The 16,926-nt window shown below is 43.4% G+C and overlaps 1 pseudogene; it reads right to left on the bottom strand.

Annotated features, from left to right (window-relative positions):
* LOC135528469 (low-density lipoprotein receptor-related protein 1-like) overlaps positions 1 to 16,926 on the bottom strand; it is a 155,764-nt pseudogene that overhangs the window by 118,093 nt on the left and 20,745 nt on the right.

The raw sequence follows: 16,926 nt of genomic DNA, 5'->3' as shown, positions 1-16,926 counted from the left end.
AAGGACGACGGAGAGGAGAGTGAAGGGGGTTGGAGACTAGACTGTCTAGGCAAGACAAGAAGGACAGGGAGTTGGTAGTGTGTGTGTGTGTGTGTGTGTGTGTGTGTGTGTTTAGACTAGAGGAGAACCGGGGGTTAGGAGGAGTGTCAGTCAGGCTACACGTTATTAAAGACCCTGTTAGCTCTGGAGGAAAGGAGAAACCGGCTGCTTTTCTTCTACACCCTTTTCCATTTAGGGGGTGAAATCAGACCTGGGTTCAACTAGTATGCGTTTCCTTTCAAACACTTCACTTCTAACACTAGATGGAACTATTCCATATTATTTTAGGAGTATTCCATTGGTCCTTGACCAATGGGAGAGAGAAAGAGGAAGTGGAGAGAGTATTTTGCACTTATTGAACTGTGACTTTCTAGTTAATCTCCAGACAACACATTTGAACTCAGACTGAGGCAACCAACATTTGTATAAAAAAAAAAATGTTTAAGTTGGTCTGGGTGTCCCATGTACTCATTGAACTGCCAGATATTGGCGATCTCGAGAGGGATATAGGATACAGCTTGTATCCAGATTAGCTTGTACGGTCTCGCCAAATTTACTGGCCATTGTCACGCCAATGACCACAGGAGTTGGCAAGACAGCACAAACACATCTGGAACCAGGCTAGGATAGGCTACAAGAGAATTTGCCAGAGAACTTGTTGACCTATCCATGGATGGGAGACACATTCAAGCTCAGAAACAATGATATGCAGCAACATAAAAGTTCCCTTTCTCAATTTTAACACCAACATTAATGTTTCATTTATCTATTAAGGCAACAGAAAATATTTATTGAACTATTTATGCATTTCATACATTTGGGATCCAAAAGGTCCATCTGTGAATAGTTAAGTGTTTTTCTCCAGCAATAACAAACGACATCATTCTGGGTGTCAGCCACTTGTAGGGCCCAATAAAATCTGCATTGCAGGGAGAACGCGGACAGAATCACAGAATCCAGACATTAAAACCAAATTCAACAACATTCAAACATTTATTGAACTTCGTAAACAAATCAACTAAATATTTTTTACTTATTCGAAAATGCATTACTTGCCCAAGTTAATAATAAGACATGAACAAAAAATGCATCACTAATTCATATTTACTGTAACGTTCTGAAACGGCACAGGAATACCCCTGTCTGTGTGTTTGTGTTTAAAAAGATCATTTCACCTTTATTTAAATAGGCCATAGTAGCGAAGTAATTACAGTTTAGCAAGTTAACACTGGAGTTATAGATGAACAGATGATGATGTGCAAGTAGAAATACTGGGGTGCAAATGAGCAGAAAAGTAAATAAAAACAATTTGGGGATGAGGTAGGTAGATTGGATGGGCTATGTACAGCTGCAGCGATCAGTTAGCTGCTCAGATAGCTGATGTTTAAAGTTAGTGAGGGAAATATAGGTCTCCAGTTTCAGCGAGTTTTGAAATTCGTTCCAGTCATTGGCAGCAGAGAACTGGAAGGAAAGGCGGCCAAAGCAGGTGTTGGCTTTGAGGACGACCAGTGAGATATACCTGCTGGACCGCGTGCTACGGGTGGGTGTTGTTATCGTGACCAGTGAGCTGAGATAAGGCGGAGCTTTACCTAGCATAGACTTATATATTACCTGGAGACAGTGGGTCTGGCGATGAATATGTAGCAAGGGCCAGCCGACTAGAGCATACAGGTCGCAGTGGTGGGTGGTATAACAGGCTTTGGTGACAAAACAGATGGCACTGTGATAGACTGCATCCAATGTTAAGTAGTGTGTTGGAGGCTATTTTGTAAATGACATCGCCGAAGTCGAGGATCGGTAGGATGGTCAGTTCTACGAGGGTATGTTTGGCGGCGTGAGTGATGGAGGCTTTGTTGCAAAATAGGAAGCCGATTCTAGATTTCATTTTGGATTGGAGATGTTTAATATGAGTCTGGAAGGAGAGTTTACAGTCTAGCCAGACACCTAGGTATTTGTAGTTGTTCACACATATATATATATATATATATATATATAGTCAGAACTGTCCAGAGTAGTGATGCAAACAATTTGAATTTTTGCAACCAGGAAATGGCGGCGCAATTTCTGCATATTCCACCTTTAAAGTGTAAATGCACCCAAAAATCTTAAGTGGTCACCTGATGTGGTTTGAGAATTGTTGTGGACTTAGAACATCCAATTTCCTTGTAAAAAAAATAAAACGTTTAAAAAAAATAATAATTGGGGGGGAAAAGTGGAATATTGGAAAAAAACTGAGAAAACAGAATTTGGGGAAAAACGAAACATAATCAGGTAAAACATGTAACAGATTTTACAGAGCCCCAACTCGTCTGATGAGTCGGCGCCCTATGACGAGAGACGCATCGCAATTAGTCACCATTATAATCTCCTCCGTACCATATACACTCACACGCATTACATAGTGAGTGTCTGGGTGCAGAGACGGAGAGGGTGGCTGTCAGATGTGATGGTCTTGCCTGAGGCCCGGCCTCTCAGAGAGACCACACAGATGAGATGAGGCCGAGTCTAGACATGAGCAGACATCCCTCTGAACAGCCAGACTAAACAACCGGACGTCGTTAGAGAGAGCTATTAACTCACTAGACTATAACTGCCCAACCAGGCCGGGCCAGACTGGGCAGTCGGACAGGGCAGTCTCTACACTGGTGTCCTTCAGACAGACGGAGAGGGCAGAACCTGACCCAATGTTACACTGGCTGAACAAGGCTTCATCTCTTTACTGGCGGCAGGGTAGCCTAGTAGTTAGAGCGTTGCAAAAGTAACCGGAAGGTTGCAAGTTCAAATCCCCGAGCTGACAAGGTACAAATCTGTCGTTCTGCCCCGGAACAGGCAGTTAACCCACTGTTCCTAGGCCGTCATTGAAAATTTGTTCTTAACTGACTTGCCTAGTTAAATAAAGGTAAAATAAAAAATAAAAAAACTGCACTAGTTAAAATGGTGATGTGAGCGCAAAGAAATGGCCACCGTGGTTTGTACTGTAGATGATCTGTGGATGAGCTGAATGGGAAGGAAGGTCAGTGATGCTAATCGTAACATCTAAACGCAATGTCCTACAGGCTACAGCAGCCCTGATGACACCTCCACAGAGAGGTGGCCCTACAGAAGCTTTAGGGCCACCTTTCAAGAAGTTGTTAAACATAAGTGACTTGGGGGGGCAGCGTTTCTTAAAAGTATGAACCTGTTAAATGGCAGCTCGCGACAGAAATGTGTAATTATTTCATTAAATTACTGGAATTGATTTGGCCAAGCGGTCTCTGCTCTAGTTTGGCAGCTGCGCGAGTGGGAGAGGTCAGCGGGAGATTCCCCCCCACCCCACAAACTTTGCGTTTTGTGCAGGGAAGTGCTTAGTAATGAGTCTCTCGAAACAAACAAAATGTATAAAATGACACGTCCTGACCAAACATCCAGGCACTACTGGACATGACAGTAAACCCAGGGAGTCATTTCAGAACAGGGTAGAATGCTCCAGGAAACAGTGCTTGCTTCGAAATCGGAAAGGTCAGTCAACTAACAAGGCATTGTCGTCATTTTATAACAAGTGATGATAAGCAGAAATAAGGGAGTACTCCCTCTCATAGTAGTAGATGCGAGTTTCTCTTTCAAACAATCCCCTGGCCTTTTAACGTTACACAGCTAATAGCTAACATTAGCTAAAGCAAGCTAATTAGCTCTTGATAGTGCAACCCTAAGACACGGTACAGAGGAAGATGAACAATGATCAGGCCTACTGTACATTTTACTGTAGAAATGATTGTTGAAAACAAGTCTAGGTTGGAACTGTTGCAAGTAATCATTTTTATTCTGAACTGGAATAAACTGATTGAAGCTAGATGTTTTTTGGGACAAACACTCACACAGTTCCTTGCTGCTCATCTGCAGCAGGAAGTGGTCTCCTGCCTGACTGAGAAAGCAGAAAGATGTTCTGATCCAGTTTGGCACCTCCTACCTATGTGAGTCAGGGTTCTCAAGTACAGAAACAGTGTCAATGCTGAGTATGACCTCAAAAAAGTGTCAAAAACTGAGCCCAGAATAGACATGCTTGTTGAAAACTTCAACCAGCAACACACACCATTAGGACTGTGTGTGTGTGTGTGTGTGTGTGTGTGTGTGTGTGTGTGTGTGTGTGTGTGTGTGTGTGTGTGTGTGTGTGTGTGTGTGTGTGTGTGTGTGTGTGTGTGTGTGTGTGTGTGTGTGTGTGTGTGTGTGTTCTGGTCTACATCTGTGTGATGATCAATCCGTTTATTCCAGTTCAGAATAAAAAAATATATATATGTATTTTAACAGCAAAAGTTCCAACCTAGACAGGTGTGTAAGAGTGTTAACGGGGAAAAATAAACATGAAAAGATATTTATGGGTATTTCTTTGTTATTTGTTTTTGTCTATACTGCATTTGTTTTAGGCATAAGGTCAATGAAATGTACCGATATTTAAATATAGTTGCATATTTTCCTAAGCTTGGGACCCAGGAACACACAGGATTTCTCATTTGGGTCCTTAAGGCTGAAAAAGTTGAAGAAACCCTGCTGTAGAGGGCTATACTAGAACTGTACGTACGTGTATAGGGCTATACTAGAACTGTACGTACGTGTATCAGATATCACGTAACATGCAGGCTAACTGTACTTACAGATATCAGGCGCTTCGTCTGATCCGTCCGGACAGTCCTTCTCTCCATCGCAGCGCCATCCTTTAGAGATGCATGTCACCTGGTCCTTACACACAAACTGCTTAGGACTGCAGGTCTTCGGAGCTGGAACATACACAACACAGACAGGGTGTTATTACCAACATTTATCACAGAGTCCTTAGTTATTTTTGGAGAAATGTCCCCGTCCCCAGAGATCCTGTAATACAACGACATATGTAATTCTACGATTTTCCCCTATACTGCATTATGTATGAATGTTTTATTTTCAACTGAACAGAAAGTAGGCTAGAGAACCACTAGTGAAGACATTCATTGGATCAGGACTGTTGTTGCTTTTGGTGTGTTTTTTTTTTGTGGGCAGGTTGTTACAGCGCGAGCATATAGACTCGCATAAACTGGCCTAATTAAAGTGGCGCTTCACAAGGTTTCCCAGAGTGTGGCTGAGTCTTACCAGACCAGACTTGGTCTCAAGTACTATTTGTTTTATTTCAAATACTTTCAGCGTTTGGTGGAGCCTTGCCTGGAGTGTCCGCTGGGCGGGGTTGCACATTTTGGGACTATGCCATTGGTTTAATAGTGCCAGGCAAGCTCAATCCAGGGCAGCTAGAGTATTTGAGAGATGGCAAATACTATTTGAACCCAGGTGTGAGTTTCAGTTTAACCATGTCAGCAGAGGGGCAGTGCCAGACAGAGCTAGAGGGCCATTGGGCCGTCAGAGCTACTCTGTGGTGCTACCATGTGGTAAACCAACCTCAACAATCTCTGCTGACACGTACTGCTCAGAAATACCACACGGGGATTTTTCTCAGAGGTCAGAGAAAATGACTGACTGCTCAGTGATGACCGTGAAGACTCTGGCAGAAATTAAAAAGCTTCCGGTCAGTCGGTTACGTTGAAAAATCCCTCAGAGGTTAATCAAAAGCAGAGGGAAAACGGGCTGTCTGGGGAGAGGAAATAAACAAACTGCTAACCGACTTAAAGGCACCAGTGTTGGGAGTGAGTGAGTTTGTAGAAGAGTGTGGGCAAAACTGTTTTCTGAATGAGGTACTCCACTCCCTGTGGTAGATTGGATACAGAGCAGGGTTATTGACCTTGTGTTGACCCATGCATGGTCACCCAGCAACAGGGTGTGTGTGTCACACTGGGCCTGGACTAAGGCCTTTTAGTCTGGAAAATTCCATCACAGATCATGAGGGGAACAGCCTGGTTTGTTGCTGACAGCCAGGTCCTACATGACAAATATGCTAGTTTGGCAGACTGGCAGCATTGCCTCATTGTATCTGGTTCCTGCCTTTCAGTCAGTACATTGGTATTCAGATAGAGGAGGAGGCAGAGGAGGTGGCGGAGGAGGAGGTGGTGCTGTTGGGAGGCAGAGTTGAATACCGTTGGCAAAGACTCTTCTCGTGAGTCAGCAGAGTACGATCACGATGTGTTGACTAGATGAAAATGAATCATTGCTGTAGGATTAAAACCAAACACAAAACTAACTCGACAAATAAACCAACCCTCCGAAACAGTTACAGTGGTTCCCAACTCTAATCAGGATTCAGGAGGAGAGAAGAGTACTGTATTGGTCGTGTGTCTACCTCAGCTGGGGACCTCATTGTTACTGTACTTGTTTTAGAGAGAGCAGAGCAGCAGTGTTGTGGAAACAGAGCAGAGTCCCACACACACACAGAGAGAGAGAAAGAGAGAGAGAGAGAGAGAGAGAGAGAGAGAATCGCAGGACATAGCAGACCATCTCATTGTGATTCTCTGCAGGAACTGGCCCCTCTCGCTCGCTCTCCCTCCCTCCCTCTCTCTCTTTCTCCATCTTTCCTTCCCTCTCTCCCTCCCTCAGCACATCATTTAGCAGGCAGAGCGGCGTTTGGGGGAAGGGAGCGGAACACAAGGGGAAAGTGATGTGACTGCAATCACAAGAGAGTATGGGGGCAGTGTATCATTGTGGTCATGTTCTCTCTAAACTGTCATGCTAAGGGATTTAGGCTAGAGAGCCCTGGGAGTGAGTGAGTGTGTGTGTGGACTCGAACGCGGTGCCTCATGAGTGTCAGGTTATTGTAAATACAATTAGAAGCCGAAGGGTTTGCTGCAGATCAAATGACAGCCGTCTTTAATACACTAACAGCACCGTGATGTTTGAAATGATTAGGAGAGCGACGGCACTTAACATTCAGAGCCACGTCGCCGCTCTCTTTCCAGGCCTCTCTATTTACACTCAAGGACGTGAGAGGACAGACGTTTCCAAAATGAAGGCATTTCCCAATGTGACAGGAATGTAATATGTGAACACAACCATGAATGGATAGGAGAGAACGACTCTGCGAGTGCACAAGCTTCACAAGGCCCTAGCAACCGCACAGGGGAGGGGCAAAAATAAAGACGAGGGAGAGAGAAAACACAGTAAAAAATAAATAATAATAATAATAATTAAATTAAGAACAGATAGAAGCCGTTGACCCAAGGAACTTCGATGACGTGCACACACCTAGTCCCAAAGACGACCCACTGAGATGGAACAAGAGGCGAACCATGGCCCGAGGGCTATTAGTAGTTACAGCTTCCTCTTTATTGGTCATTTATGACCATTTCCTGTATTTGTCAATTCTGCAATGCTGTAAATACATTAGCTCCCCTTGCACTGATAAACAGTACTACCCTTCCATTGATACTACCCGTCCTTTAGACAGTCGCAACAGCTGAATATAGCCAGACAAAAGGGCAGGTCCAGCAATGAGGCCAGGAGAGGAGTGGTACTGAGCCCAAAATCAGGCTGCTGTGTGTGGATATTCTCCTCCTGGTGCCCTGGCCTTTCTAAGCCGAACCTGGAGCATAGATTCAGGTAGGAGAAGGGATCAGAGGAAGTATTAAAGCCTTGAGTAGGATGCTATGTATGGGCATTTCCCTCTCATTCCCCCGCCTCTCCGGAGCAGCGAGCCTGGAGCAGCTCAGCCACTTGTTCTCCATGACTGGGCATAAAAACTGGAAATAAAACATTGCGGATTCTAATTTTATCAACGCTCCACCATACCAGTGTGTACACACACACACACACACACACACACACACACACACACACACACACACACACACACACACACACACACACACACACACACACACAGGAGAACCTCCAGGGGTAATTGGAGGTTGCTGGCTAGCTTTTCCCCTCAGTCGTCCCCTTTCAAAGCACAGTACTGAAATATCTCAGACAGAGATGGGGATTGTTAATTCCTTATTAACGACCTTGTGTTTTCCCCAAAGGCAAAGGCCAAAATGCTGCAGACGGTGCAACATCAACCTGGGATATGATAGTAATCATTTGAATATGTTTGAGCTCCAGAAGGGGGGCGAATGAACGAATGAAAGAAAGAAATGAATGGCCTTTATTTGCCCTCCTGGGACTGGCTGGACCAAACAGTAAACAGGGGGTATTTAAAAGGTCACGATGCCAGTTAAATGGACTTCCTTTTCCTGCCACCTCTGAAAGGTGACTTGGATTACATTACCATTGGTGCTGTTATGACTAGACCTCCGGGAACATCCATCAATTAATCATTTCTCACCTCACAGCATTTCAACCAAAAGGAAAACAGCCACAACAGAATTGTGTAAGTCATTCAAATGTGTTAAACCTCGCCAGGCTGCCGGCCCGGACGACATACCTAGCCGCGCCCTCAGAGCATGTGCAGACCAGTTGGCTGTTGTGTGTTCTGACTTTTTCAAGCTCTCTCTAGCTCAGGCCGCTATCCCCACCTGCTTCCATATGCCCAATATCATTCCTGTACCCAAAAAATAGAAGGTAACTGAACTGAATGACTAACGACCCATAGCACTCACTTCAGTCATCATGAAGTGCTTCGAGAAGCTAGTCAGACCACATCACCTCCTCCCAACTCACCTACCGCCTTGACAAATCCAAGGACGACGCAATCGCCATTACACTGAACACTGCCCTCACCCACCTGGACAAAAATGCATGCATGTGTGAGGATGCTGTTCATCGACTACAGCTCGGACTTCAATACTATAGCGCCCTCTAAGCTCACGGCCCTGGGACTGAACTCTTCCCTACGGAACTGGGTCCTAGACTTTCAGACGAGCCGCCCCGAGGTGACGGAGGAAATGTTCGACACTGATTCTCATCACTAGGATCCCACAAGGGTGCGTCGTCGGTCCCCTCCTGTACACCCACGACTGAATGGCCTCACACAGTTCCAACGCCGTCATCAGCGAACTTGGTGACACGACAGTAGTAGGCCTGATTACCAACAATGATGGGACAGCCTACAGGGAGCAAGTAGACTGCCTGCCATCCAGGACACCACCACCAAGAGGATCATAAGGGATCTTATCGCAGTAAGAATGAGTCAGTGATTGCGGTTGCTATGTCAAATCAAATCAAATGTTATTTGTCACATACACATGCTTAGCAGATGCTAATGCGAGTGTAGCGAAATGCTTGTGCTTCTAGTTCTGACAATGCAGTAATAACCAACGAGTAATCTAACTAACAATTCCAAAACTACGACCTTATACACACACAAGTGTAAAGGGATAAAGAATATGTACATAAAGATATGTGAATGAGTGATGGTACAGAGCGGCATAGGCAAGATGCAGTAGATGGTATCAGGAACAGTATATACATATGAGATGAGTATGTAAACAAAGTGGCATAGTTTAAAGTGGCTAGTGATACATGTATTACATAAAGATGCAGTAGATGATATAGAGTACAGTATATATGTAAACATATGAGATGAATAATGTAGGGTATGTAAACACTATATTAAGTAGCATTGTATAAAGTGGCTAAAGATGTATTTTACATCAATTCCCATTATTAAAGTGGCTGGAGTTGAGTTAGTGTGTTGGCAGCAGCCACTCAATGTTAGTGGTTGCTGTTTAACAGTCTGATGGCCTTGAGATAGAAGCTGTTTTTCAGTCTCTCGGTCCCAGCTTTGATGCACCTGTACTGACCTCGCTTTCTGGATGATAGCGGGGTGAACAGGCAGTGGCTTGGGTGGTTGTTGTCCTTGATGATCTTTATGGCCTTCCTGTAACATCGGGTGGTGTACGTGTCCTGGAGGGCAGGTAGTTTGCCCCCGGTGATGCGTTGTGCGGACCTCACTACCCTCTGGAGAGCCTTACGGTTGTGGGCGGAGCAGTTGCCGTACCAGGCGGTGATACAGCCCGACAGGATGCTCTCGATTGTGCATCTGTAGAAGTTTGTGAGTGCTTTTGGTGACAAGCCGAATTTCTTCAGCCCCCTGAGGTTGAAGAGGCGCTGCTGCGCCTTCTTCACGATGCTGTCTGTGTGGGTGGACCAATTCAGTTTGTCTGTGATGTGTACGCCAAGGAACTTAAAACTTACTACCCTCTCCACTGCTGTTCCATTGATGTGGATAGGGGGGTGTTCCCTCTGCTGTTTCCTGAAGTCCACAATCATCTCCTTAGTTTTGTTGACGTTGAGTGTGAGGTTATTTTCCTGACACCACACTCCGAGGGCCCTCACCTCCTCCCTGTAGGCCATCTCGTCGTTGTTGGTAATCAAGCCTACCACTGTTGTGTCGTCCGCAAACTTGATGATTGAGTTGGAGGCGTGCGTGGCCACGCAGTCGTGGGTGAACAGGGAGTACAGGAGAGGGCTCAGAACCCACCCTTGTGGGGCCCCAGTGTTGAGGATCAGAGGGGTGGAGATGTTGTTACCTACCCTCACCACCTGGGGGCGGCCCGTCAGGAAGTCCAGTACCTAGTTGCACAGGGCGGGGTCGAGACCCAGGGTCTCGAGCTTGATGATGAGTTTGGAGGGTACTATGGTGTTAAATGCCGAGCTGTAGTCGATGAACAGCATTCTCACATAGGTATTCCTCTTGTCCAGATGGGTTAGGGCAGTGTGCAGTGTGGTTGAGATTGCATCGTCTGTGGACCTATTTGGGCGGTAAGCAAATTGGAGTGGGTCTAGGGTGTCAGGTAGTGTGGAGGTGATATGGTCCTTGACTAGTCTCTCAAAGCACTTCATGATGACGGAAGTGAGTGCTACGGGGCGGTAGTCGTTTAGCTCAGTTACCTTAGCTTTCTTGGAAACAGGAACAATGGTGGCCCTCTTGAAGCATGTGGGAACAGCAGACTGGGATAGGGATTGATTGAATATGTCCGTAAACACACCAGCCAGCTGGTCTGCGCATGCTCTGAGGGCGCGGCTGGGGATGCCGTCTGGGCCTGCAGCCTTGCGAGGGTTAACACGTTTAAATGTTTTACTCACCTCGGCTGCAGTGACCTTGTTACATGTTTAACATGTAACAAGGTCATATTAGGATACTAAACTGAAACGGATGAAAACACCTAAAATAAGGTATTTCTACCGTTTTGATGTCAATGACTGTCAAAACAGTCCTCGGGCTATGTATTACACTCAAAAATATCACTCTAATTTGTGATCCAGATTCAATTTGACAGCAAATTACGAGTACTCATTTCATATGTACACTACAGTACAAAAGTTTGGCATCACTTAGAAATGTCCTTCAATTTGAAAGAAAAGCACTGATCCGAAAGACAGTGTAGACATTGTTAATGTTGTAAATGACTATTGTAGCTGGAAACGGCAGAATTATTATGGAATATCTACATAGGCGTACAGAGGCCCATTATCAGCAACCATCACTCCTGTGTTCCAATGGCACGTCGCGTTAGCCTTTTAATTGATAAACTTGGATTAGCTAATTGATCATTAGAAAACCCTTTTGTAATTATGTTAGCACAGCTAAAAAGAAGCAATAAAACTGGCCTTCTTTAGACGAGTTGAGTATCTGGAGCATCAGCATTTGTGGGTTTGATTACAAGCTCAAAATGGCCAGAAAACAAAGAACTTTCTTCTGAAACTCGTCTTCTGAGAAATTAGTGCCATTCCATGCGAGAAATTGCCATGAAACTTAAGATCTTGTACAACGCTGTGTACTACTCCCCTCACAGAACAGCACAAACTGGCTCTTATCAGAATAGAAAGACGAGTGGGAGGCACGGTGCACAACTGAGCAAGAGGACTAGTACGTTAGAGTGTCTAGTTTGAGAAACAAACGGCTCAACTGGCAGGTACATTAAATAGTACCCGCAAAACACCAGTCTCAAAGTCAACAGCGAAGAGGCGATTCCGGGATGCTGGCCTTCTAGGCAGAGTTCCTCTGTCCAGTGTCTGTGTTCTTTCGCACATCTTAATAATTTATTTTTATTGGCCATCTGAGATGTGTCTTTTTCTTTGCAACTCTGCCTAGAAGGCCAGCATCCCGGAGTCGCCTCTTCACTGTTGACGTTGAGACTGGTGTTTTGGGGGTACAATTTAATGAACCTGCCAGTTGAGGACTTGTGAAGCATCTGTTTCTCAAACTAGACACTAATGTACTTGTCCTCTTGCTCAGTTGTGCACCAGGGCTTCCCACTCCTCTTTCTATTCTGGTTAGAGCCAGTTTGCGCTGTTCTGTGAAGAGAGTAGTACACAGCGTTGTACGAGATCTCCAGAAGAAAGTTCTTAGTTTCTGGTCATTTTGAGCCGATGAAACAAACCCACAAACGCTGATGCTCCAGATACTCAACTAGTTCTTTAAATCAGAACAACAGTTTTCAGCTGTACTAACATAATTGCAAAAGGATCAATTATCCTTTTAAAATGATAAACCTGGATTAGTTTACGCAACGTGCCATTGGAACACAGGAGTGATGGTTGCTGATAACGGGCCTCTGTACACCTATGTAGATATTCCATTTAAAAAAAGATAGATATATTTAAAAAAAATACAAAATTCTGCCGTTTCCAGCTACAATAGTCATTTACAACATGAACAATGTCTATACTGTATTTCTGATCAAATTGATGTTATTTTAAAACGGACAAAAAGGTGATCTTCTTTCAAAAACAAGGACATTTCAAAGTGACCCCAAACTTTGACTGTAGTGTATATTACTGTATTTTATTCTACTGTATTTTAGTCAATGCCACTCTGACATTGCTCATCTTAATAATGATAGATTTCTTAATTCCATTCTTTTACTTTGAGATGTGTGTATTGTTAGATACTACTGCACTGCTGGAGCTAGGAACACCAGCATTTCGCTACATCCGCAATAACATCTGCAACATATGCGTACGTGACCAATCAAATTGGATTTGTGGTGAACGCTCTAATAAACATAGCATATGTTGCTGCACTCGCATTTCTTATTTACTACTGATTTATGAACTACAAATAAACCTATAACTAATAGTAAAAACTACTTAGAAACCCTTATTCCTTCCATAAGTCAATATTGGTTATCAGACAAAAATAACAATATCTCTACAGGCCTACTGTATATGGAGGCTTTGTACACAGAGACGAGAGAGACGAGAGAGAGAGAGAGTTCTATTGTAAATCAGCATTAAATATAAAGGCATAGTTCCTCTCTCAATACCCATTAGAAGCTGAGGAATGCGCTCAGTCAGTCTGGCCCACTTTGTAAGATTTGTCATAATATTTGCTCAAGAAATACCTGAGAGGTGAAAGCCTTTTCACACATCTGTCTGAGGAGGTCACAGGAAGCTACTGTATGTCTGTATCCGTGTTACTAGCCAGTCTGGAGGAAGTACCATGCCCTGTATTCACTCACACATTCAAGCATCTCAGAGTAGGAGTAGTATTCTAGGATCAGGTTCCCAATGTCCATATAACTATATTTATTATGATCTAAAATGTTAAACTGATCCTAGATCAGCAAGCACTCTCAAATGCCTTATGAGTAGGATGTTAACGAGGCCTAACAATTCATTGATGTCGTGGTTTGTCAGTGCTGTAATTATTTTACATACATTTATATGCATAAGGCACATTTGAGGCAATTACCAATTCCGCACAGATAAAAGTTATTCTCGTCACACTCTGCTGGTGAATGTCAATGAGGTGGCAGAGGGCAGGGTGAGATGAAACTAGTCAGCGCCGTTGCTCAGATCACAGTGTGTGTGTGTGTGTGTGTGTGTGTGTGTGTGTGTGTGTGTGTGTGTGTGTGTGTGTGTGTGTGTGTGTGTGTGTGTGATAAAGAAGAGGTAGAGAACGAGAGAGAGAGTGCCAGAGCGACAGAAAATAAACAAACTGGAAACTGCATAAAATGCCAGAAAGAGACCACAGCAGAGTATGGGACAGTAGAGTGGGAGTTGTTCCGTGTCACCACTATTTAATAGTGCTCTATTTAATAGAGCAGAGCAGGCAGGCATATGACGGAGGCCTCCAGACACCAAGCCCAGCTGGGGGACACCAAATTATGGGCCCACTTTAACTCCCTCCCTCATCCTGCCATCCCTGGCCATGTCTCCCTCAATACGCCCATCCCTCCATCCCAACAAATCAAAACCAGACCCTCATAGCACATTCCAGCACCTTTTAATTGATTTCATGTGTAGGGCTCTCGCATGTGTAGGGTCCCCCGCCCCCCAAATCTCAGAGAAGAGACACATGCTTTTGAAGAAGAGGAGCATGGGGTCTTTCTTGGAAGAGACCTAAGAGGCATGCGTTGAAATTTGGAAGAATGAAGGTAGTTAGAGTTTTGCTAAGAGGCTGACAAGTTTATCATCAGTAGAGGGTGTTTAGAACTTCCAGGGTGCAGTATCTGTATGACACCCATAGTCCTGCTGACAAAATCTCTAAGGCAGCAGCTACGGTTTCAAGCTTGTCCTGGTTCACAACTCAGAAGAGTGTGCCGTGATGCCAAAGAACACTCGCAATTGTCCCCTAATCAGTGCTCGACTTGGGCAGGAGCTCACCGGAGCCGAGTACCGGCACCTCAAATGTTCTACTGCTTGAGCTCCTGTTGTGCTCCTGTTCCTCTTATAGAATATTAGCTCAAAAGTATTGTGGAGCTCCTGCACCTAAATGTAACAGTACCGGCACCCAAAGTGAGTACCGGAACCTATTTCAGTCCAAGTCGAGCACTGTCCCTAACTGTACAGAACACAACAGACAGCAGGTTTACTAACTGAGTACACTCAAAATGTTAAAAACACTTCCACATGTTCTAGCAATGAACTAACCAAAGTGGAACAGCAGCCTTTTATCCTTCCCATTCCCCAGTGGGTCGTTTCCCAGGGCCTGGCGATAGTGATTGGATTATATTACATGCTGTTAAAAGGTAAGAGCCCAAATGGGAATCTGAAATGAATGGAATAAAATGTATGAGTCATACACACACACACACAGTCAAAAGTTTGGACACACCTACTCATTTAAGGGTTTTTCTTTATTTTGACTATTTTCTACATTGTAGAATAATTGTGAAAACATCAAAACTATGAAATAACACGTAGAATAATGTAGTAACCAAGAAAAGTGTTAAACCAAAATACATTTTAGATTCTTCAAATAGCCACCCTTTGCCTTGATGACAGCTTTGCACACTCTTGGCATTCTCTCAACCAGCTTTGAGGTAGACGCCTAGAATGTATTTCAATTAGCAGGTGTGCCATCTTAACAGTTGTATTGTGACAAGGTAGGGGTGGTACACAGAAGATAACCCTGTTTAGAGCCAGAACAAGAATAGACTGACGAGTTTCAGAAGAAAGGTCTTTGTTTCTGGCCACTGAGCCTGTAATCGATCCCACAAATGCTGATGCTCCAGGTCCTCAACTAGTCTAAAGGCCAGTTTTATTGCTTCTTTAAAAATCAGAACAGTTTTTAGCTGTGCTAACACAATTGCAAAAGGCTTTTTTTTATGATTAACTTGGATTAGCTAACAATGTGCCATTGGAACACAGAAGTGATGGTTGCTGATAATGGGCCTCCCATGACTATGCAGATATTCCATTAAAAATCATCCGTTTCCAGCTACAATAGTCATTTACAAGGTTAACAATGTCTACACTGTATTTCTGATCAATTTGATGTTATTATAAAAATTGGGAGAAAGTGTTTTTCTTTCAAAAACAAGGCCATTTCTAAGTGAAAGGTAGTGTGTGTCACCCCTAATATATATATTAATATCCTAATATATATATTAATATATATATTAGGGGTGACAGAGAGGTGGAGGGCTCTGCAGGAAAGAGAGTTAAACCAGGGCTGTTTCTCATCACATTAATTCTCTCCAACCCACCTCGCTTTCTGTTATATGGAATTTGGAACTTCCACAGAGTTCAACACAGTTCCAAAAACCGAAAAAGCAAACCAACCACTAGTATGTAATGACACCCTGGAGGTCAATTTGAAATAATTTCTCTGTTGCTCAATTTAACAGCAATATTTCAAAGCAAGAATCCCCCGCTTTGAAAGTAACAATTAAAACCAAACTAGGACCATAAGAAAGAATGAAGAGAAAGAGGGCAGAGAAGCTAGTTGTTATTCCTGGAGTTTCTGTGGTTCATTAAATATACAGTGGGACTTGGCACAAAAAAAAATTGTGCAAGAGATTTAAGGAGGTAGTTAGTTAAACAATGGGATGTTATAGATAGATGTGTGCCAAATAAAATATTTGTTAAACTGTCTAGTTTGTTTCCAGATTCCTATGAAATCTGACCTATAATTATTTACAATATTAGTAAAATAAATTGTTTTCCTTCCCAAAAAAAATGTAATTCAGTATGTTAAATGCAGCTTATTTGTATTGGAATGGTGGACTGCTGATTGGCCAGCTCATCCTCTTCAGGAGGATGACATCATCCTCTGAGGAAATGGCAAGCGTTTCTGAAATGGCCCGTTTGAAAATCAAGTTTGAGGTGGGGTTTTTGAAGTGTTTTTTCTCCAATTTATGCTTTGGCCCACATATGATTATAGGACGAGTCAATATTATTTGGGTATGAGAATATGATCTTTTATAAAGTGAGATTCTCACGGGACAGTTACTTTAAAACTTGATACAAAGCTGCTGTTATACCGGTGTAGTAACGCTATCGCTGTGTTTGTGTAAACGTCGCAGTGTTACAACACAGGTATGGAGCAAGAATGTAGAGTGGAAGGGAACAATGGTAGGGCCCTATAAAATCTGTTGTATTTTTAAACTGATTCCGTTTCGTTTTTTCTCAATTTCCATTTTGTTTTTCGGGGTTTTTGTTTTTCCCCAATTGGTTTCTCTCATAAAAATCACACTTTTTTAACAGAAATAAATTAATAAAATGGATGTTCCAAGTCCACAACAATGCCTAAAAATATAATAATAATATATCCCATTAAAACACACTAGGAGACCACTTTTGAGGTCTGGGAATAATCTAAAAGAAATT

The sequence above is a fragment of the Oncorhynchus masou genome, chromosome 33 (assembly GCF_036934945.1).
Source record: "Oncorhynchus masou masou isolate Uvic2021 chromosome 33, UVic_Omas_1.1, whole genome shotgun sequence".
Lineage (NCBI taxonomy): Eukaryota > Metazoa > Chordata > Actinopteri > Salmoniformes > Salmonidae > Oncorhynchus > Oncorhynchus masou.
Note: the sequence above shows the minus strand (reverse complement) of the source record. Positions and strands in the feature narration are given on the sequence as shown.